Source organism: Pseudopodoces humilis, chromosome 7 (assembly GCF_049639895.1).
Source record: "Pseudopodoces humilis isolate 2021_Gansu_Grassland_sample_001 chromosome 7, ASM4963989v1, whole genome shotgun sequence".
NCBI classification, from domain to species: domain Eukaryota; kingdom Metazoa; phylum Chordata; class Aves; order Passeriformes; family Paridae; genus Pseudopodoces; species Pseudopodoces humilis.
Genome location: NC_142206.1, coordinates 17,858,878 through 17,882,530, shown reverse-complemented (window position 1 = coordinate 17,882,530; position 23,653 = coordinate 17,858,878). Strand labels below are relative to the sequence as shown.

At 41.4% G+C, this 23,653-nt stretch overlaps 1 protein-coding gene across 8 annotated transcripts in view; it reads left to right on the top strand.

Moving 5' to 3' along the window:
* Positions 1–23,653, top strand: part of TSPAN4 (tetraspanin 4) — a 427,450-nt gene that overhangs the window by 82,639 nt on the left and 321,158 nt on the right. For 2 of the 8 annotated variants that reach the window (XM_088057600.1, XM_014252146.2), the window contains exon 3: positions 18,519–18,622. The exons of 5 other annotated variants lie outside the window; for them this stretch is intronic. The gene's annotated coding sequence lies outside the window, so the exon portion shown is untranslated. Of the gene's footprint in view, positions 1–18,518; positions 18,647–23,653 lie in introns of all 8 variants that reach the window. One more of the 8 variants, XM_088057602.1, reaches the window with a different exon arrangement.

The window sequence follows — 23,653 nt, the reverse complement described above, 5'->3', positions numbered from 1 at the left end:
GCTGATGTAAAAGATGGGTAACAACAGGGCAGATTTTCCCATATTAGTCTGCCTTTATTCCTAATCCTGATCTAGAGCTATTCTACCTCTCCCTTCAGAATAAGGAATTAACTAGGTTTCTGTGGCCTGTTTAACAAGAGGATAGTGCCCTGCTGCTTTCCAAAATGTAAATGGAAAGTGAGCATGTAAGCTCCCAGGAAGGATTCAGGGGCCATGACACAGATTTTGGCAACTAAGCACGCATATCACCTGAAAGCCAGGTTGTCCATGAGAGGGGCAGAGCCATAGCATGAGCCAGCCCTCCTGTCTCGGTGGAGCTTCACAGCCTTCAGAGCCATCTGGTTTCCTAGGACTGAAGCCAAAGTCTAAAAGTTAGGGATTCAGGATTGAGGCTCCAGGGTGATCCCAAACTGCCCAGGAGAAGATAAATCTCATTGTTGTGACTATAGACATATCTATTGTGGCCAAATCTGCAGAAATCATATGGATCTCTAACTCTCACTGATCTTGAGAGGATTAGGTGCCTGCATGACTTTGTATATCAAAACTGGCTGCTTCAGTTCTTCTTTTGCAAAATCAATAGAATACTACATCTTCTTTTTACCTCCTAGTCTGGCTCTGTAAAGGTGCAAGGGATTTATCCTGAGGATTTGTTTCTTAATCAGTGGGGACATGCTCAGTTGGGACTCTCATCACAAGGTAATTACTGCTTTATGACAGGGTACAGAGCTGTCACACTGTCACACACAGTTTTGTGCTCAAACACATAGTCAAACGTCAGAGCCTGCAGCTCAAATATGGTCAAACCAATAATCTGAGTGCTCAGTAGTTTTGTGTAGTGCAGGACAATTCCCAGAGATTAATGTAAATGCAAGAACCTTTCTAGTGGAAGCAAACTACAATCCTGTGATTGTGTTATAAATGCAAAGGCAGATTTGGGTTAAATAAAAACAATTTATTATAAAACAATTTTTATAAAAAAATAAACAATGAGGGAAAACCACAATAAAACAAACAGCGCAGCGCTGGGTGGACAGGGGTCTATACCCAAAGGTATAGGTGTTCCCAAATCCACGAAGGAGGGTAAACTGTCCGGGGTTTTTATAGGGATTTTTAGCCTTGAGGCCAAATTCCAGGCAGGCACCATTCATCAACAGTCCTTGATTGTCGTATGAATTGATTTCCTGGCATTGGAGAATAGAGTCGAATGGACGTCCGGACCGAGTCTCCTCATATGTAAAGAAATTCTGAGTGGCTCTTGTGGTTCAGGCCATCCGGATGGGATGGCTGGATCCGGGTTGGAGCCGATGAATATTTTGGTTGGATTTTTCCTTTTGTTTACTTGATGGCTTTCCCCAACGGTAGCCCGCAAGGCGAGGTGTTCGGGTCCGGTGATGAATATCTCGTCGGTGCTTCTCCGTTTTGGCTTGATGTTTCGTGTCCTGCCTATTCTTCCCCGTTGATGGTCACCGAGCCTGTCCTTGTCAGTTTGAGGAGTTTTTTTTTTTTTTTTTTTTTTTTTTCTGTCAGCTTGATGGGCCGCGTCCTGTCTATTCTTTTGTTGATGGGCGCCGGCTAGGATCGTTATCCTTTGAGTGGGAATTCGTGGCTAGATCTGGGAAGGGCTTGTGTGTCATACTGTACTTTATATTTTATTTCGTTATTGTTATATACATTTATTTAGATTTTTACGAATTTTTACAAGTTCATTTCTCACAGTCCCCCGCCTAATAATTTCATTACATTAAAAATTCGTGTTTATTTCATCCAATTCTGCAGGGGAGGACTATAATTTTTTTACTCACATTCATCTTTCTTCCCAGTCTGTTAACGAATTCTCACTATATGCTTGTGCCAGGTTATATTTATTTTCAAACTTCTTTAAGGCTTTAATCACATTTTCGTTTTCTTTTTCCTCCTCTAATTTCATTAGTTTAGAGAGAGGAGTAGGTCTCCCTTGCGCTTTCTCAGGATCAATTGGAAGTGTGGCAATCTGCATTCCTTGCACAACAGAGTGAATTAGTCTGATGAAGCAAGGAATTAAGCAGGGAAGGAAAATGATTCCGGCAACTGAACAAGTGATGAAAAATACTAGCTTCTTCCACCAAGCCCTTGCCCGAATATCTGGTCTCACCAGGAGGCTTGTAGGATTGAATTCTATTTTTGGACTGGCACATGAGCTACCTTTTTAATTTCAGCAGCCAATCTTTTTATTGTTTCTCCGTAATCGTCTATTTCCATACAACACTCGGATTCGTTGTATCTGCCACACACTCCTCCCTCCTCGGCTAGCAAATAATCGAGAGCTAGTCTGTTTTGGTACACAAAAGCTCTCATTTGTGAATGTTGTTTGGCTAGGAGTTCTAGGGCTTCTGAAGTGTGGTTGGAAACTATCTTTACCACCGCTTGCAACTTGATAAGTCTGTTGAGGAGATAAATGGGGGTTCTGTAACCCCAGCTGCCATCATTTGCCTAAGTAGCGGCCCGTAATATTGAATGATCCTTTTGGCAGGTCATTCTTCCTCGTTCTACTTTTGGTTGCCTCCCACTATTGGTAGTTTCCGTTTTAATTCCCTCCTTTGTCTGTTTAATGTCTCAAAGAGAGGGGCTCAATGATTTACTCTCTGTTTCAGGTAGAGTAAAGAAAAAGGACCGAATTATTCCAAGTGTGCAGGATCCTTTCCATTTTCTGGGTAGCTCGCTGTATGCCTTTTTCCACATATCCAATGTATACTATTAGGAGCTTCTCAACCCTTGTTCAACTTTGCCGGATCATCTCAATATTCCTTCAATTCTATTAGCTCATGGAAGGGATTGGCCCCAGAGTTTTTGTACCAGTAAAGTTCAATTATTTCCATCTATTCACAGTTATTTCCTCGGGAGCGACTCCAATAGCCCGCGGGTGGTTCAGGTTGCCAGGTTTTAGTTTTGCTTTCCGAATTCACCGTGAGTGTGCTTACACACGGGGTATAGCTTACTAGATCAGTGAATTCTTTTCCCTCTGGTCTTGTTTTTGATATTTTAGAGCCTTCTCATTTTTAGAAGTTACTCTGGGGTTAGTTCCTCTCCCTTCCAAGGCTATCTTTCAGCTGATTTTAAACTGCCACAGATCTAACAGTTAGATAGACCTAATTCTGTGGCTATTTCTTGCATTAGATCTATGAAAAGATTCTGGTTGGGGTTTGGCAACCCCCAATTGCTGTATTGTTTCTCTAATTGCTCATAATGTTCACTAAGAGAGTTAAGCTTCTCCTGTTCTAACTTCTTTTTCTGAGCTTCCGCTTCTCGCCTCTTTAACTCTAGGGTTAGTTGTTTTATATTTTGTTTTCAGGGTCCACCCCTTCCTCATCCCTGGAGAAGCAGAATACTTGGTTGAATTGCAAACATACCCGGTCATCACTACTTTTTAACAAATCAAGGATTATCGGTTCATTATTAAAAAAAGCCTTTTTTTTTCATGTTTTAAATTTCTACTTTCCCAATATATTTTCCCTCCCATGGTACACATTTTCAAATTCGCTTTATTGTAACATAAAGGGTTAACCGCATAATATGCCAAAAAGGTGGATTGTCTTTTCCCCCCTATCTAGACCGTTTTGTTACATTGACTGGAGAATGGGAATGGGGGGATCATTTCCACTTCTCTCTTATACCTGAAATGGGAATTTTCAGTCTTTCTTTTCATAGGAGTTTTAGACTGCCCGTTCTTAAGCCTTGCCCCTGAGTGGTAACACTGGACCTTCCCCTTTAATTCACAAAGATTATACTGAGTGCCGTTAAACAACGTTCCGGAGGACAGTAGTTAACTATTCGTCTGGTATCTGTGGCAGTCTGACACTGCTCACACTTCCCCAGGGGACGCTCCCCCGGAGGTACTTCGGGAATCATTCCCTAGGCCAAGCACACGGCTAGACTCAGGACAGTCAGGATTCCCCACCGGTGTATCCCTCTGCCTTGCCCTTCGCCCGTATAGAAATATACGGCGGGGATTACCATCTTCTCGGCAGCAAGGATATTCTTCAGGGGCCCTTGTAGTCCTTATGGCGTATCTCCTTTAAAGGTAGCCCACCGAGACGACTTAATCGTGTCTGTCCTGCACGGTACTTTTACTGTCTTTCGGCACTCAATTTCCAAAGCCTCTGCCTTGGAGTCTAGTTTCCCTCTTATCCCCTTTTGAAAAAGTAGGAACCACTCAGGAGAGTCGAGTTCCAACAATCCCGCCCTGGTGGCAAGTATTAAGAGACGGCTAGTCAGCTCCTGTTCTTTAGTCAGACAATTGGTACACAGTCTCTTAGGTTTGTACTCTCCCCAACAGTGGGTTACTCAAATTTGTTTACAACAAGCACATTTAAAATGTATAAATGGAAAACAATCACAGTTTGCGTTGATGTAACTTATCTGGTCTGCAGCTCTACGATTTTACAAACAATCATGTACTAATTTTTCTGAATAGAAACTGAGCAGGATTTTTTGTGCAGTGGTTTTCAATTCTAAACCGGGTGAGCTGATTAAGATGGCTTCATATTTTAGAAGCCTGGAATCAGTCAGCCACTTCTCTGCTTTTTGCTGCAATATGTTTTTCACATCGTGGGGAGTGTAAACTACCAGGGGAGGGAAAAGTAATTTTCCCTTGCTTCTCTTATTAACGGAGCCACTGTTACAATTGCTTGTAAACACGTAGGCTAAACCCCGACTGATTGGATCTAAGATCTTTGAAGCCTATAGGCTTTCTTTTGTCTTGCCCATTCCTGAGTCAGGACTCCCTGTGTTGTTTGTTTACTCACATTCACAAACAACTGGAATTCTTTATTCGTATCTGGTAGAGTTAGTACCGGGGCAGTCATAAGAACAGTTTTTAATTTCTGGAAATTAGACTCATCCTGTTCAGTTCACTTCAGCCTGTCAGTGTTAATCTTTCATACAAAAACTTCACTTTTTCAACTGAAACCCTCAATCCACTGCTGCAATATCCCAAGAGCCTTAGAATTTGTCTAATTTGCCTTTTTTGTTTTTGGTGCAGGCAATGCAAGGATGTCTGCTACCCTCTCCGGGTCTAATTTTTTCCTTGAGATATCCAATGTCTGAGGTATTTTATTTTTTTATTTCAGGCTCTGTGAATTGCAGCTTGGATTTTGATACTTTCAAACTTTTCTTTCTTAGAAAGTTTAACAAGGCAATCGTGCTTTTCTTCACACTCTCTTCAGTCGGTCCAGCTATTAGCAAGTCATCTACATACTGTGAAAGCTTTGTCCTGTCCTCAAGAGCAAATTGGGTTAACATTTGTTTTAAAGCTTATCCGAAAAGGTTCGGAGACTCCACAAACCCCTGGGGGAGGACCGTCCACCTTAGCTGTTGCTTACGGTTTGTATCTGGGTCCTCCCACTGAAATGCAAAATAATCTCTACTCCTTTCATCCAGAGGGCAAGTCTAAAAAGCATCTTTCAAATTAATCACACTATACCACACATCTTCTGGTGTGAGTCTATTTAGTAAAGTATAGGGGTTGGCCACCACCGGGAATCTAGTCCGGGTCCTAGCGTTTACCGCTCGTAGGTCCTGGATTAATCGGACGCTATCATCCGTCTTTTTACAGCCAGGATGGGGGTGTTGTGTTGAGACATGCAAGGCTCTAAAGTACCCTCGTTTAGGAGGTCATCAATTATTTGTTTCAACTCCCTTCTCTCTTTGAATGCTATACTTCAGGGTTTATTTTCTCTTCATTTTTAGGAGTCAACTTAAATATTTTCACCACTAATTCAGAATTTTTAATCAAGATATTAATTTTTAAAGCAACAATCATGTCCCTTCCCAGTAAATTGTAATCTGCTTCTTCTACTAATAGCAAATTCCCTAAGCAAATTTTATTTTTAGATTCTATTTCCACATTTTTTATTATAGGTACTTCAAAGGGGTCTCCCTTTGCACCGATTACAAAAACTTTTTCTCTGCTAGCCACACATCTGTATGGCAATTTCTGCAGGGTACTTTTCTCTGCCCCAGTATCTACAAGAAAACTTACTTCTTGTCGTTAGGGGCCCACTTTTAATTTTATCAAGGGCTTCTTGGATGTTCTGGTCCCCAAATTAAAGAGCCCCTGACACTCTTAATCCTCTTGAAAAATTTTCTCATCTTTTATACTTTGTTTACAATTCTGCTGAACGTGTCCTACCTTTTTACAGTAGTAGCATTCCGGGCTCTCTCTCCGTGGGGCCGGGGCTGCCCAGTGAGAACCTCGACTTTTTCCGGGTAGTGTTTTAAACTTACCCTGCATCTGTTCTTGTTTCTGGATCTCTTTTACTGCAGTTACTAAAACTTTAGCCTGCAATTTCTGCTTCTCATCTTCTCTCCTCATGTATACTTTTTTTGAGCTTCCCTTAGGAGCTCCTGGAGGCTTTTATCTTGCCACTCCTCGATCTTTTCTAATTTCCTCTTAATGTCCTCCCAAGATTTAGCAACGAATTGTGTTTTTTAACAGAACCTCCCCCACAGGAGAGTTCGGGTCAGTCTCAGAATAAATTTGTAAACTTCGCCGTAATCTCTCGATCTATTCAGTGGGTGGTTCTTTTTTTTTTTTTTTCCTTGACACTCTCTAAAAACTTTGCTAATATTCTGGCCCCTAGGGACCGCTTCTCTTATACCTTGTACAATCATGCTCTTTAAATCCATCATGTTCTATCTGCTTTCCTCTGTCTGTGCATTCCAGCTCGGGCTTGCGCTAGGCCATTTCTGGTTACCTGGCATCCCCTGTGGATTGCGTCTGTCCCAGTCTCTGATCCCGGCTTGTTTAATCATTTCTCTTTCCTCCGGATTAAACAGTGATCTCAGGATTGCCATAAGATCGTCAAAGGTATAAATGCTACTCCTTAAAAATTCATCTAACCTCTCAGCCACTCCGAGAGGGTCATCTAACAACCGCCCCATCTCTTTTTTAAATGTTCTTACATTTCCAGAGTTAAGGGGGACATTCACAAAACTGATCACTCCAGGGGCCGTCGGTACTTCCCTAAGAGGGAACAACCGGTGCCCCTCTTCACTCTCTCCCCATTCATTATCTATCATTCTTGCTCTCAAACGGGTTCTACTTGCGGGAGGGGAATTGGTGATTGTGTGTTGCCTCCCTGTTATTAATGGTGGGAATTCTGCCATCACCCGGTTGAAGGGAGGAGCCCCCTCCGTTGTATGGGAGGGTCCCGGTTGTGGCGGCTGGACCGGCAGGGACGGATAGGGTGTTCCCCAGCCTTGCGCAGAAAAAACCTCCGAGGAGGTTGCTGTGGTTACGGTGTTTACAGGCGGGGAAAGGGGAAGGGCTGCCGGCATCGCTGCTGGCCCTGAGTCTCCCGTTTGAGACACACGTATCTCAGTGGGTTGGTCTCGGGGGCCCAAGGGTGCTGTGGGCATTACTTGATCTGCAGAGGAAGGTCCCGCTGGTCCTCGATACGGGGGTGGTAAGTGATCGAGGGGTTCCCAGGACTCAGTTTTCGACTCACGTTTTTCTTTTTGCTTTATTGGAAATAGCCCTACTCTGGCATTTACCCAGAGTTTAGCGTATTCCCTCTCCTCAGGATCTGAGGGGACTTTGTTCTCCACATAGGAGAACAACTTGTTACACGTCCATTTTTCAAATGTGCCTAACACTGGCCAAGTGAGGTGACTTCTCAACTCCTGTCCTCCCCAAACCTCCATACAATAATGTATTAATTTCTCCTTTGATTTCCCCTTCCTCTGGGGACAATCTTCCTAGTGTTTTAGCATCCACCCCAAGGGACTTTCCAGTGGGATGTCTGGTGATTCCTCCCCCTGATCGGAGGAATCTTTTCCTGTGCTTCTTCCTTGAAGCTTACTCTTTTTCTGCCCTATACTTCGCAAATATATTCTTACCTTTCTTCGACTTCTCCGTGAGTCGATATCAGTTTCTGCGTTGTGTACTTAGGAATCAAAATTTGCCGATACTCACCTTTCAGCGAGCTGAGCTGAGGTCTCCTGTAATCGGAACTTTTGATTCTTCCCTGGACCTCTCCCTGGGTCCGTTACTAAGAGGGTTTACCAGCCTCGAGCTCGACAAGACGTCCCTTCCCCTCTTAGTACCTTGCGATCAGTTCCCGAGACACCCTTTGGTCTCAGGTTTTACCAGTGTGTGTCGAGGGAAAAAAAAACTTTCACTCTGTATCGCTTCCTTCGCGGCCGGCCAATTCCCTCGCGGGAGGATGGAAACGCGACCTTGAAGTCCGCACTCGCTTCGTGATCAGATCACGTCTCACACACTCGCCCGATCGCCCGCTCAACCAGCAGTACTTACAGCTATTTTCCTGCGTGGGTGTCCCTTGTGCGCACTAGACGTTTTACGAGCAAAGTAAGCCGCGGCTCCCGAAGGCTCCGTGCCTTCCGAGCTCTCCGATCCGGATTTATCCTTTTTATTGTGGTTTTTACCTCTGCCTAAATTTTTGGTTCGGATATCGGAACGAACTACGGGGGTTCTTCACTCACCAGGCCGCCAAAATCAGCGGGGGTACCCGTCCCGGGCAGCGAGATTCCCCGCAGTTTCTCCGATCCGAGTCACAGCACCAATCTGTTATAAATGCAAAGGCAGATTTGGGTTAAATAAAAACAATTTATTATAAAACAATTTTTATAAAAAAATAAACAATGAGGGAAAACCACAATAAAACAAACAGCGCAGCGCTGGGTGGACAGGGGTCTATACCCAAAGGTATAGGTGTTCCCAAATCCACGAAGGAGGGTAAACTGTCCGGGGGTTTTTAGAGCGATTTTTAGCCTTCAGGCCAAATGCCAGGCAGGCACCATTCATCAACAGTCCTTGATTGTCGTATGAATTGATTTCCTGGCATTGGAGAATAGAGTCGAATGGACGTCCGGACCGAGTCTCCTCATATGTAAAGAAATTCTGAGTGGCTTCTTGTGGTTCAGGGCCATCCGGATGGGATGGCTGGACGCGGGTTGGAGCCGATGAATATTTTGGTTGGATTTTTCCTTTTGTTTACTTGATGGCTTTCCCCAACGGTAGCCCGCAAGGCGAGGTGTTCGGGTCCGGTGATGAATATCTCGTCGGTGCTTCTCCGTTTTGGCTTGATGTTTCGTGTCCTGCCTATTCTTCCCCGTTGATGGTCACCGAGCCTGTCCTTGTCAGTTTGAGGAGTTTTTTTTTTTTTTTTTTTTTTTTTTCTGTCAGCTTGATGGGCCGCGTCCTGTCTATTCTTTTGTTGATGGGCGCCGGCTAGGATCGTTATCCTTTGAGTGGGAATTCGTGGCTAGATCTGGGAAGGGCTTGTGTGTCATACTGTACTTTATATTTTATTTCGTTATTGTTATATACATTTATTTAGATTTTTACGAATTTTTACAAGTTCATTTCTCACAATTGCATTAGATGTTTCAAATGGCTCTGTAAAGACTTGGCAACTACATATTTTTGAAGCACATTTATTCGCAGTGCAGCATAGATCCTAGCTGAGTGATGAATTACTTTAAACTTTAAAAGGAACTCCTTGTCCTGATGTCAGGATGGATTGTGATCTAAAGGTGACTTGTAAGAGAAAGCAAATATTTATTTGGCTTGTGAATTTTTTCATCATATAGTAGGTAAAAAGAGCACAAAGAGCAGACACTTCTTGAGAGCATCAGTGGCGGCTGAAGGAATACTAAAACAAAAAGCATTTCCAAATACCAGATCCATGCAGTTCTTTCAGACTTGGAAAATTTCGTTCTGATTGAAGGTCCTTTTCTTTAATGTCCATTTCAATTAAACACTGGAGAAAAACTCTGTTTCAGAGTTTCAGTGTCCTTTCCTGGTAAAGTACAGGAGCTTGCAATGTCTATTCCCAGGACACTTGTGGAGGAGACTTGTGGATTTTGTTATGCCACTTAAAAAAGCTGGCTGCTAAAGAGGTTGGAAATGGAGAGCTCAGGGTTAAATTTAAAATTTATCCAAATACTTGAAGAAAGCTGCCATCATCCTGCTACTCACAAAACTCATCTTTTCCAATCACTGAGACTGATTTTAATCCCAGTCGTGGGTCTGTATTTGTTGGTACAAGTTGTTTTTTACCAAGTGCCTGATAAAGTCTTGTCTCAGCATCATACTGTAAATCAAACTTAAAACACGCATAACCTGATATGATGGCTGACTTTTGCCTGGAAGCAAAATATCCACCCTAGCATTTACATTTTTTGAGTAGAGACTATGGTGTTTTGCTTATTTCCTGCTCCACCCTTATGCTTACTGGTTCTTTACACTCCTTCCATATATGTATTTAAGTGGTTTTGATGAATCTCTGTGGAATTAACTGGTGTATCTTGTGTTTATTAGGATAAATGTTTTTTCAGCAAGTATCTGTAATATTAATAAAGAATTAATGGCTTCTGCTTGTGACTGACTGCATTTGTGGTCTGCATCATGCCTAGTGTGGCATCATGGCATGGAATTTAGACAAAGCCTTTTCATGAGGGAAATTTGGTCGGTTGTCTGCCTTCGAGTTTGGGCTTGTTGTGGGCAGAGCTGTGGTCACAAATTCCTGGTCCATCCAGCTGTAACAGTCCATAGATTGTCCATACCTTAAATCTGTGGCTGCAGCAGGTTGAAGGGACATGTGAAAAACAACTGTCTCAGCACACACACCATAACCTGCTTGATTTACTATAATCTGCTGATGGATCTGATACCCTGATGTATAGCCCTTGACTGGTCACATCTGTGTTGCATTTCAGGGTCTGGGACTGCTGTGGAAACCAGCAGTTCTGCAGTGTTTGCATGGAGTAGAAAACAGAACTGCATTTGGTGGGGAGTACACAGCAAGTTGCTCTTCTGCTAGAATATATTCACTCTGTTTTGAGTATTTTCAGTTGGCTGCAGATTTGTTGTGAAACAGTATAATGTACTTATTCATTATGGCCAGCAAGGAGAGGACTTCTGAGCTTGGTTTTGGGATCAGGGTATCAAGTCTTTGTGCCGGGGTTCTGGAATAGGATTGGTAGCAGGATTGCCATGCAGTCTGTAGTCCTGCTGAATGAAGGGGTGTCAAGTTACGGTAGGTATCTCACATGGAACAGCAGGAAAGATGGTACTTCTGCTGTTCTGTTCTCAGCCTGCTTGAATTGTGTCTCATTCTGACCAAGGAGTCTGTAGAGCTGGATGGACTAACTCCTAAGCCTCGCCCTGTGCAGCCCTGGGTGGCTTGGGAAACAAATGTGTAGCATGGGGTAATAGTGTCCAGAACATTGAGTTTTGAAGACCATGCTTTATTGTTGCAAATTAGATGAAAGTAGGTTGGTTTCTTTTCTGTGCCTGGGAGGGACAACAGCTTAAAGGCTGTCACTGCCTGCCTGGAAGGCAGCTGTGCCCTTCTGGTCCATTGTGGCTGCCTGACTGCAAGCTCAGGCAGTACTTAAAATACAATCCTCCCAGGATTGCCAGCCTTAAGGAACCAGGGCACAGTTCTGCAACAGTGATCTGCAAAATGTCTGGTTGTGCAGTTCATTCTGGCCTGTGTGGCTCCCGAGACAGTTCATTGTCTATCAGAGCTGTATGTTTTCTCCCTGTTCCAAAAATGTGGTTACAAATACTGAGTTTCTGGCTTATTACTTTGAACATTTTTTTTCTGCCAACTCACAGGGCTTCTTTTTCCACCACCCAAGTGCAAAACACTCATCTTTGTTGTCAGCTCTTCATAGCCTACCCCTGCCCTGCGTATCTTGTCCTCAGCACTGAGACATCACCCCCCATCTGCTCTGTCAGCCTTGAGTCTTCATTTGTCATGCAGTTCTGAAAAACCTCCTTCGTGTTTTCTTCCGTGTCACATCTGGCAAGAGGAGCTCTACTTAAAGGTCACCAAAACTGACAACTTTTCTCATTTTCAGTCCTCCCATAGCACTCTCCTGTGCCAGCAGCAAGCTGGGAGATGATGAGACAGCTGCTGCATGGGGAGTACCTGCAAAGCTCAAGGGGGAAGCTGCTGAGTGACAGAACTGCCCATGTCCCCATTTCTTTGCCCATGTCAGTACTCTGTCGCTGCCCAGGGAGGATTGGTGTGTGGAAGGTGGGAGATCACTGCTTGCTGGGGCTGGCCTGGTCCCTGCTGAGCCACTCTGCTCCAGCTCCTCCAGCAGAGGCAAGGCTGCTTCTGCGCAGTGTTCCTCAGCCTTGAGTAAGGGGTGCCTTCCGAAGGAGCTTTGAGTTGGGGGGTGATGCCATCGTGACAGGCTCCTTCACGGTCTCACTCAGAGCTGTGTGATTCCCCCCAGGGACCTTAGTAGACAAGTCCTTTAGGACAGGGACAATGTCCCCCTAACTTTGTGCCCACTAGATGCTTAGCAAAATATGCAGGAATGCCCAACAATTCCTTCACTACTTCTAGTGCTGGTCACTATAAGCTTCTTTGAGGTCTGTCCTTCTTTCTTGCCATGGAAAAACACAGTGAAATTTCTATTTTCCATAAGAGGGGGGGTGCACATTCGCTCATCAATGAGAGAAATAGTGCTGGCTGTGGTTTCAACACTAAAAGCAACTAAAGTCCCCCCAAAAGAGAATTTTTCTCTGTTCTGCTCCCTTGATAGACAATTTTATGGACTTTTTGTCTCATTATGTTTTATTTGCCCCAGTTGTTTGTGTATATATAAAGAGACTAAAGTAGAATTATTGAATGAAGTCCCCAGTGTTAAATCTTTGTTTCTCATATATGGCTTGACATGGATTTCTTTTACAAAAATCTTTGTTTATAAGACACTGTGTATTGTACCTCCTCCCAACGGTTGTACTCCCCCAGAGGAGCTAGAATCTGCTCCTAATGCTTTTTTCTTAGCTGACTGTAATTCTATTCTAACCTGGGAAATATTTTCTTTTTGTGTGGCCAAATGCTATGCAGCTCTGTTATTGATATATTTGCATCACAGCTAAGGGTTTGATTGAGAATCTGCATGGGACTGTGAATCTTTCATTGATTTTTTTCCATAGGTTTTGACTGTGAATCTGTGCTGCTCTGTTTACTTTGCTTGATGAGATAAGGATCATTCTGTTCCTTGGTGAGATGTATTCCCAGGAGCATTCTTTTTTTTTCCCCCTGTGCAGTGATCACTTTATATTTTAGCAGCCTGATGCTAGTAAGTGCTGCAGCATTAGCTGTGCCTTTGAGACAAAGCCACTGCAATACATCCCTGATGTGCCCATGGGTTTTGCATGTTCCTCTCAGCCAGGGTAGAAATGGGTGACTGTGGCTGCCCTTAATCTACACCAAAGCTCCCCCAATACTATGTTTGTGAAGGGATGACATGGCACTCTGTACTTTGCTTATTTTGCTCCTCTCTTATGATCCTTCCTTTTTAATCCCTAGTTGCTATAGTGAGTTTTCTCTGTGCTCCTCTTTAGCTTTTGTCCCACTGATACTTTTGAAGCTTCTTTTTGTATATGTTTGGCTTTTCTATCCCCATTCTTTCCAGTGGTTTCTATTCTTGGCTATGTGGATGTCACTTTCTATCTCACTCCTTGGTGTTTCATGGCTTTTTTTCATTTCATGTGGCACTGGACAGGCAGCCAGTTCTCCTCTGTTGAGTGGGTACTTCGGATGTGTATCCAGCTAAACAAAGATCATCAACTCAGTCTTCCCTGACAGCTGTGAGGAAGATTACAGGAGCAGGATTTGTATCAGGATGGTTCACTGATGTAGTTACAATTCAGGCATTTGGTTAGTTAAGTGTTCATGGGAACAGACTGCAGTCCTGGTGAGCCTGAGGAGCCAAGCAGCTAGACAAAAGGAAAGATGTAGAACCAAGAGCCAGTGATGTGTGCTTTACAAAAAGATTGCTAAGTCCTTGCTCCTGTCTTGAACACAGGCACTCAGTTTCTGCAGAATCTGAATTTTATCTGTAGTCCACATTAATTTATTGCATTCATGTATTGAGCTGGCTGCGTTCAGTATGTTGATTGAATGGAGAGATGATTTAAAAACATGAAGTGTTCTGGAGAGAGATTAAACTGTTTCCTTGTTCAGTATTTCATATCTCTCTATCAGCCATGAAAATTGAAACTGCAAATATTAATAAATTAATTGACACATTTGCTACTCTCATTGTAATGATACAGCCAATCCACAAGCAGTCATATGATGAGTCATATCTTCAGAAGCAGGAGATATTTTTAAAATCATGAGGTTATTTTGCAGTATTGGGTTTTGTTTTTAATTAGTCTTCTGCTTTATGAACATTTAGGCTTATTATTACCAGGCTTTCTTCTGCAGTCAGGAGGAGCAGAAACTTAGTTTGTCTTTTTTTTTTTTTTTTTTTTAATGACAGGGCACTTATGCTCAAGAGAAGACCTACAGTAATAGTAAAAATTGACATTTCTACAACTTTCTCTGTATTCTTTTAGTTATGATTTAAAGCACTTTAAAGATTCAGCTTTCTGTGACAAGCAGTGAATAATGTTAATTGAAGATTCTTGAAAAACATTTATAGTTGGCACCTCCCCCCCACCCTGTTCTTTCTCTCCCCCTCTTCCACCCCCCTTTTACTAAATTCAGAAGTTGTTATAACAACATCAGCCATCGTTTTCTCAGGGTCGGTGCACCAGGACCACAGTGCTTTGGACAGGAAACCGTAGCAGGGTGAATTCCCAAAACTTCCTCAAAGATCTTGCAAATTTTTGCCCTTGTTTAGCTATTTGTGTGGGAGGATTATTTTCCTAATGTTTTGATGGCTGTGTTAGAGCTGTAGTACTTTACTAGGGCCTAATACTAATAAATCACAATGGTGTTATTTAAAAAATAACAATAGCCAGATTTAAAAGCACTTTGAAGTGTTGTAATTACTTTCAATACTGAGTGACCAGGTGATAAAATGACAGTTAAAATGAATCACCCCTGAATACAAAATATGGCATGTAAAAAGAAAACAGCCATTTTCTCTTCCCTACCAAAAACCCTACAAAGTGATGATGAGTCATACCACAACTAATGCTGCCTTGGGAAAGTTGCTTCTAATAAGTCTTTGGAAGAGTAAGCACCGTGTTCAGAGGTGATTAAAGAGGCAAATAAAACCAAAGATTTTTTTTTTTTTCTGCTGTGTGTGAATTCATCAATTTCTAGACTCATAAGCCTGGAAAAGAGGTAAATTAGAGGTCGCAGGAAAGGGCTAGTGAAATCATGAAGGGAGAAGATAAAATAGGGAATGAATGTTCACCTTCTCATAAATAAAGCATTAGAAACTATCCAATGAAATAAGTAGTAGATATTAAGTAAATGAAAATATATTTTCCTGTGACGTGGAACAGAGCTGTGGAACTTACTGCTACATCGTGTTGCTGAGTGTAAAAGCATACACAGACTGGAGAGATTCATGGGCTGTAAAACAGAATAGATCAACCTCAGCCTCTTGCTGAGGAGCCATAAGCTTCTAGTAGTCAGCTGGAACTCTTTAAGGGAGGGAAATGCACATCCTCTTTAAGGATGTACCGAGAGGAAGGTAATGCTACCTTCTCCAAACTTCTGACTCCTACCATCTTTACTTCACGTTCCCATGGGGCTGGTTTCTTGTGTTTGTGTGTGTATCTGAACAGCTTGGAGTCACAGGAACACATTCCATTTTCCTTGTCTTCATATAAGTCTGCACATTTTTCCTGGAAAGCTTTTCTCCGTAATTGCATTGCATCTGTGTTATTTTGATGAAACGAGATCTTGGTGCAGATTACATCGTGCAGAAGAATCCACGGCGATGCACTGAGGAAAATCTCCACTAGTTGTCACTCGATCTCCATTTTAAAGCTGGCTTAAAGACCAGTTCGAGCTTCTTACTCTAAGAATGATGTCCTGGGCCCCAAATAACAAATATCCTGGGACAAGTTTTGCCAAAGTGTCTCTCTAAAATGTGATGATAGGAATAAGTTTCAATCCAAGAGATGGAAGCCTGTGCAGCTGTTCTGTGGGTTTTGACGTTCTAAATAATCATCCTTAATAGGGCATTGCCCATTGTCAGAGCTGGTGAGGGGCATGGTGTGGGATCTGCTGTACACATTCTGCAAGCCAGCTCCTCTCTCTGGAGAGGTGATGATCCCAATGGACGCATTCCCTCCAGGAGGAGAAGTTACAGAAGAGTGAAAAGGGTATGATGGTGCCAGGGTTGGCTTGTGATTAATGTTTTCTTGGGTTAGTAGGACTGGAAAGGATTGTGGCAAAAGGGTTCCAGCAGTGATGAAGAGGAAGGGGCTCAGTAGAGGTATTTTGCAGCTTTTTCCCAGGATGGTTTTCCTTCTCTGGTTTCACACTGAACAAGCACCTGGATTTTTAACCGGAGGAAGGTAAACTTTCACAACTCTGTGTTTTGCCTGTTTGTATTTCTTTGGTATTTGCATTCAAAGCCAGCATGAGTTTGATAAAAATAGTAAATTTCATAAACTTGATAAACATCTTTTTTCTTCTTCTGTCTTTAGCTCCTCCTGCCACAGGTTTAGTTTTGGAGCTCATGTGTTTTATTGTTTGTGTCAAAGTAGTGTTGTGTTGAACAAATCATGTTCTGCACTGGTTGGTGCTTGATGCTGTGAAGTGAGGAAGGAAGAGCTACTGCTTGTCTTGAAGAGTTTGCTGTCTGAGTAAATCACAAGAAAATGCTAACATGACACAATTCAGGCTTTTAATTCTTTATTATATTTGCAAGGTAGTAGACAGTGATGAAGCCTGGGAGCAAGAGCCATTAGGTTGTTCTGCACCCTGCTCCCACACGCTCACTCTGTAGGTGCCATCATGTGTTCTACCGTGTGTACACAGAACAAAGCAGCCTGAGTTGCTGTGGCTGGAAAGGTCTGACATTCTTGTTCCTACAAATCAATTGCTGTTTCCAGTCTCTCAGTGCTTGAGTAGAAGCAAAGCTTGTTTAAAAGGGAAGACAACCCCAGTGACAACAACAGAAAACCAACCAAAAGACCAAAACAATCAACAACAACTAAAAATTCCCGCCTAAACCCACACACAAAATCAAACTAACTCCCTCCCATTATTCAGGATTTAAAGAGATTTCCTTTTTAAAGTAATGAAATGGAAAGAATTTGTTTTTCAAGCTCTTGTTCACTGTAATGGTAAAAGTGTTATCCTTAGTTACTGCTATAAAATTTAATAGAAAGTTTTCTGCAATCCATTCTCCTCTCCTTTTGAAAGGAGTAAAGAAAATCAACTCAAACTGAATTGCTTTCAAGGTGTTTCTTCCAGCTTAGCGAATGTTTCCTGCTCCAGCTACCCGTTCCCTTTGAAATAATTATGTTTTGGAAATGCTGTGAGCCTGGGCACCAGAATGAATGTCAAGGGAGCAAGGGTCTGTTTGAGACCAATGGGCAGGGCATTCATATTCATGCATTTGTATCCCAGGACTTCCTGTATTTTATTTTTATACTGAGAAAAGATGGGGGGGATATTTATTTGCATGAAAAATTAGTATCTTTTTATCTCTATTATATTAGCTGATAATCTGATTGCTTTGTTGAAACTTTTATTACACGTCTTTGTCTAATATTTTCTTCATTCTTTAATTTTATAAAAGCCATTTGAAAACCATGGAGATTAAGCAATCCCTTCCCCCACATCTTACATTTTAAATGTAGGGGAAAATAGTCAGAAACTTCTCATTGCTCTTGATTGCCTTTTAATTATTTTATGCTTTAATTAAGTCTCACCATTCCTCATTAAGACTATTGTTAAGGAACTGTTTTAGTAATCCTGCACAAGCAGCATCTGTGAAAGCCTTTCATAGCTGTTGCCTTGGTAAGGAGAATTTTCACTTTTATAAGCATGTAGCACATAATGAATTTTGGTGCCCTGTGTCACCTGGGAAGCTCTGGTGCAAAAGACAGAACCCCAAATTTATAGAATGCCTAGGAAACAAGTTCCTGAGGCTGGAGCAGCCTAGCTTGGAAATAATGGTTGTACTAGTAAAGTGACCATTTTCATGGTTTATGCAGCACAGTTGAGAATCTCTATTAGCAAATTTGATGGCATTCTTGATCCAAGCCTCTCTGTAATAAAATTAGAGGTGCCAGCCGGTGACTTCTTAGGTGCTTACATCATTGTCTCCTGTGGTAGCAAAAAGTCTGAGGCAGGGATCAATGCATTGGGATGCACGAGCCAGCTCATGCCTGCCTGCCTGCACGGTGTGAGAGGTGGGAGCTGCTGCCAAGGCCAGAGATGTCAGTACTCCCTGTGACACAGGTGTAATGAGACCTGGTCACTGACTCTTCAACTGGCATACAGAATTTCATCCTACCACTGCTAGACTTTAGAGCTCCAGGGAGAAATTCCTGGGTCACTGCAGCTGAGAGTAAGTCTGAATTGCAGCTGCTTAACTAAATTTAAAGCTTAAGGATCACTTTGAAGAGAAGTTTGAGGAGCAGTAAAGTTTTGTAAACAAGGTCCAAGCTGTGGCAGTGCCTAGATAACTTGGTAGCAAGGTGAAAGAAGCCTGGGAAGTTGCAGTAGCATTGCAAGAGGTTTTACCAACTTGTCTACTATACTAGATGTGCATTTATTTTGCAGATTTGTCAAATGAAAGTGCATCTTCATCTGCTGTAGTTGAACTCTCAGTAGAATGAGCCTCCATCTCTTTGGTTGACACCTGTAGAGCATCCTGCTTTTTAAAGGTCAGTGTTAGCCCTATAACTCAGGTAAGTAACTTAGTTCAAGGGATTGCCATGAGCGTGGTATAATTTGGCTGAACACCTTATGGTGATCAGTCTCATGCGGGGTCACTCCTCTCTCTTGCGCAGAGAAGCAGAGATGATCTGCTGTCTTTGTAAGTGTGTATGCAAAAAAAGCCAAGTAGTGTTGGTGTATGCAACACTTCAGGGTTGAAGTTGTGTACAGCACTTTCTCAACCCTAGTTGACGTTTTGGGTATTCACTGTGAATAAATGAGAGTCTGCCTATCAGTTCATCAGGGAATCTAATAAATGAGGAACCGCCGTAATTAAAATCTTGCTGGTGTGAAATCCTACTGAAATACTTAGCATCTGCCATGCAGCAATCCTTAAATACTTAGCAAGCTTTTGACTTTCTTATGAGGAGGTAAACATCAGTATCTCCCTTGTTCCAGAGACTGGTATGCAGAAGAGTCAAGTGACTTCTTTTAGTCACTTGCGGTGAACCAAAGTAGAGTTCTTTGATTAGGATTTTAACTTTAATGTTGGAGGTCCCCATACATGCAGTCACAGTTATTACAACCTGTGGAGCAAGGTCTTATTTGTTGTAGGTGGAATATGAGTTTTAGGAACTTGTCAGTCAAGGAGAGATCAAGTAACTTTCTCTGGAAGAAATGAACAGTCTTACACAGTTATGGAAGAGAAGGAGCTCTGGCTGTAAATCTACCTCTTGCACAGTTTTTTTTTTTTTATTTTTTTTTAATTTTTTTTCCATCAGTGAAAGAGCAGAACTGCTTGGTTATTGAGGAAAGAAATTTTTCCTCAATCAAGAATATAAGGAATTGAAAAATACAGGTTAGAACCTTACGTAGCATGTAGTCTGTATCAACAGGCTGTATGAATGGCTTATTGTAGAAGCAGGATACTTGAAAGCAGAGCAGTAAGAAAGTGTAGCCTGACCAAGATGTGGTTAAAAAAGGAGTTGAATAATTGCTGCACATTGTAAATTATTTCAAGTGGAACATAAAAGACTCCTTCACCTTCATGGAAATGAAACTGCATTTCATATAAGCTCCAGGAGACTGATACCCAGAACCAGCCTTTAAGCTTGGAAGGGGTGACAGGGCGGAAATCTGAGATGAATTTGGGGGTTGTATAGCCCAGATATATATATATATATATATATAGTGAATAGACTCTGAGAGACTATAAGAGAATCTTGATGAGACTCAAGAAAGAAGAAAAATTAGGAAAAAACCGAAAGAAATTTAAATTTAATCTTAACAGAAGTCTCTGCTACTTCAGTGTATTCTGACAGAATTTTTTTGTGGCCTCCTGCTTAGCAAGCTGTATCTGGAAAACCAAATCATGCTTAGACAAGTCATCTGGAGTTCTGCTGAGATGAGTATTTCTCTAATTCTGAGTAAAACATGTATTCAGATAAGCTGACAAAACATGTATGGTGTTCCTTATTCTTAGCTCTAGGTTTACAAACCTCCATTGCAACACCATTACAAGATTCATAGAATTGCCATATTTTCAACATGAAGTTGGCTTTTTTTTCTGCAAGAAAGCTGATTGTGAAGTCACTGAAATATGACCTATTTCTAAGAGGGCATCTGCCTGTTCCTAATTCTGCAGATGAAATAATTGATCACACACTGCAAGTATTAACTGAACAGGCAGCAAAATAAATACAAGCCAATAAAATTTGCTTATCTTCCAGCTGAAATGTAGCTGTGGAATGTGGCTGTGATATCCATTTTGGGTAATATAAGAAATAATACTGTATTATATATATATAAAATAATGCAATAAATTTGAAGGGTAGGAGGAGGAATTGATAAGACCCTTCTGTGAAACTTGAGGAAGACTGTAAGCACAACCAATATAGTGCATTTGTTATTATTTATAGATTTTTATTTAAAGGTTTCTAGGTGGATGTGTTCCAAGACTTCTGTTGTCCTTAAAGAGTTCAGTCTGGCAGTCAGCAAGTGTGTGGTGATGATTCATCAGGTGTAGTGAGCTTGAATAAATTTTTGACAGATGCAATTAAGCTGTGCGTCTTAGCAACATTTGTCTTAGTTACAGGTCAGTGTACTCTCCGTTTGTTCAGGGCTTTCTCTTAAGTGACAAATGGTGCAAGACAGCTGTTTTGGAAATAGGACTCATTGAGTGTCAGCGGTGAGAAAACACTTTTTATTGTGTATAATGGAAAGGCTAACACCAGGGTCCACACAGAGGGAGCTTTAGGAAGCACTACCACTTTACACTATGTGGGAGACCTATAGGAAACCTTTTATTGTGGTGGGGGGAAATAATAAGTAATTCTTTTTCCCTTAGTCCTTGATCTCTGGTAATAGAGAATAAAAGAGGCATTCTTAGAGCATGTGATCATTTTGTCAGGAATTTATTTCCTCTTTTGCTTTGTCTGTATGCATGCTGCCCAGTGGAAGTTGTATAAAGCACATGACTTCATATCTCATGATGGCTTTCAAGTAGTCTTCTGTGCTCTTTTGTAAGAGTCCTGCAGTCCAATATAAGTATGCAGAAGATGGCAAGGAACAGAGGAATGCATGTCCTCTTGGAGGCTCTGTCTCAGTAGATATGTTCAGGAGTTAGCAGTTGATGGATTGATTTTAGTAATTTAGTAATTCCTTTTGGAGCCAGTGTAATGAGACCTGGTTCAAACAAAACATGATTTGGTATTGATAATTAGAATTACTTAAAAGAACTATCATTAAAATGCCAAGCCTGTAGGAACTGTATTCATTGGGAAAGAAAAAATGCCAGATGTTTCAAGTATAGTAGATGTTGAGGAGAGATTAATTAGTAATTTGTGTAAGTGTATATATTCTATGACTAAAGCTCGCACACTGAGAAAAAATGATTAAATCTGTTTATTAAGGGTTAGTGTAGAAAAGTTGTTGAAAAAGTGGTTAATGAGTTTTCACTGCACTGGTAATGAGTCACATAAGCATGGTAATAAGCATAGTGAGTTCCAGCTTTTAAGGTGTCATTCACTGATTCCCACTATCTTGTTCAGTAGTCTTTAGTTATTTATCTAAAAATATGTATGTATTTATATCTGTGTGTGTATATATATAATTTTTCTTTAATTTTATTTTTTTTTATTTTTATTTTTTTAAATGTATATATGAAAACAGAGTAGAGCAGGCTGATAGATCTGGATTTGTAAAACAGTGCTAAAAGACTGACATGTGCTGGTCTGCACTATCTGCTGAGGCTGCTTGTCAGTCTTTGTGGCTGTAACCTGTGTTTGAACAAGAGCAGTGACAGTGTAGGTGTGGTGTTTTCAGACAGACACCTTGTGATGACTCTGCCCTGTTTGTCTGCAGATGTTTATTCAACGTGTACCTGGACAAAGCTGAGATTCTCATTCCTAGTGCAGTCCTTGTTACTCAAAAGCTGATGCAAAGAGCCATCTCTGAGACAGACCAATTGCATTTTAACACAAAACTGCACATTAAGATGCTTAACTTCACTGTTTTTGGGGTGTTTTAATTTGAATTTTTCTTCTAGAATGTGAAGCATCCTCATTTCACGGTTGGCAGCTTTGTTTATTTTGTTAAATGTGGCATTTCCTCTTAGAGCTTTCACAGGCTGCTCAGCTCAAGGAACCTGCATGTTCTGCCTTCTGAGCCTTGGATGCTGCTCTTCAGTATTACTTGTCTGTGGTGTTGTCTGTGTGAGTTAATTTATTTTTAGATGAATCAGCTTTAGATTTTGATTTTCTGGAATTTCTTCTTAATTCTGTTTAGAAATTGGCCCACCTTTCTCTTGATCCTTGTTTAAAATCAGTTGATGGAATGAGATGTGGAAATAGCCATGTGGGGGGTAGAGGTTTCTCTGGCATTTGGAAATTTGTTGAGGATACTGCTTCCTGCTGACTTTGAGCAAAATCTAAAATTGTTGAGACTCCACAAAGGAGAACTCCATAGCCTCACAAGTATGTATAGGGAGATATTTGACTTACAGTCTATTTTTTTGTTTCACACTTAAAAACCAAAGAGTCTGTTATCTGAAGTGTAAATATAATATCCATGGTGGGGGGGGGGAGGGGGAAGGATGGGATTTAAAGTAAGGGGAAATAATTTAAAATGAAAAGTTAAGCAAAACCCTTTTTCTTACAGAATCACTGTGGGGTTGTACAACATGTATCTTTTTTTGTTGTTGTTGTTTGTTTGGGTTTTTTCTTGGTGTTTTGCTTTGTTTTTGATTTTTTTTTCCCCTATTGTCAGTTTGCTTTGATTTTATGAACAGTAAGATTTTGGTAGAAATGCCTGTACTGAAGAATTGTGAATCTTTTGAAGCAGTATTTTCCTGCTGTTGCATTACTGTGATGCACAGCGGTAGAATTTAGATTAGATCTTCATAGTGGTGACTGGAATTCTCAAAATGGAGAACATTCCAATAGGGTTAGTGTATTTCAACTCATAGAGCAGCTAATCCTGACCCTATTAGTGTCATTGACAAAACCACAGTGAACTTTGCCTGGCTGAGGATTTCATTTGAATGATTTCAGGTTTTGCTTTCTCTGTAAAGCTGTAGCTCTTTATTTTTGGGGCACTTGATGAAGTGACTTTGTCTGTGTTTGTTTGGGCTTTGCTTTAAAAGCTTGCTTCTCACTTCTGTTACGTATCTTTGGTTGACTTTCCCATTCTGTTTTTTCTTCACTACTGAGTCCAAGTGTGTGTAAGCAGGGAGGTGGCAGGAAATGGTTTACAAATGAAAATGAAATGAAAATGAATACCCCACACAAGTCCACCAGCTTCATTCACTTTCACAGCATCATGTCAGAGTTAAGAGTCGGAAGCTTCTCCAAAGGGATCTGTCTCTACTATGGAAGTTACCAGCCCCACAAGGTATACTTAAAAAAACCAGACCAAAACAAATAACAATAAAACCTCACCAAAAAACCCAACCAAACCACCCAAACCCACAGACTCTGGGTTTTGTTTCTGTATGGTCAAACACCCTGGACCTTTCCAGGAGGAGTCCCTATTACCCAAAT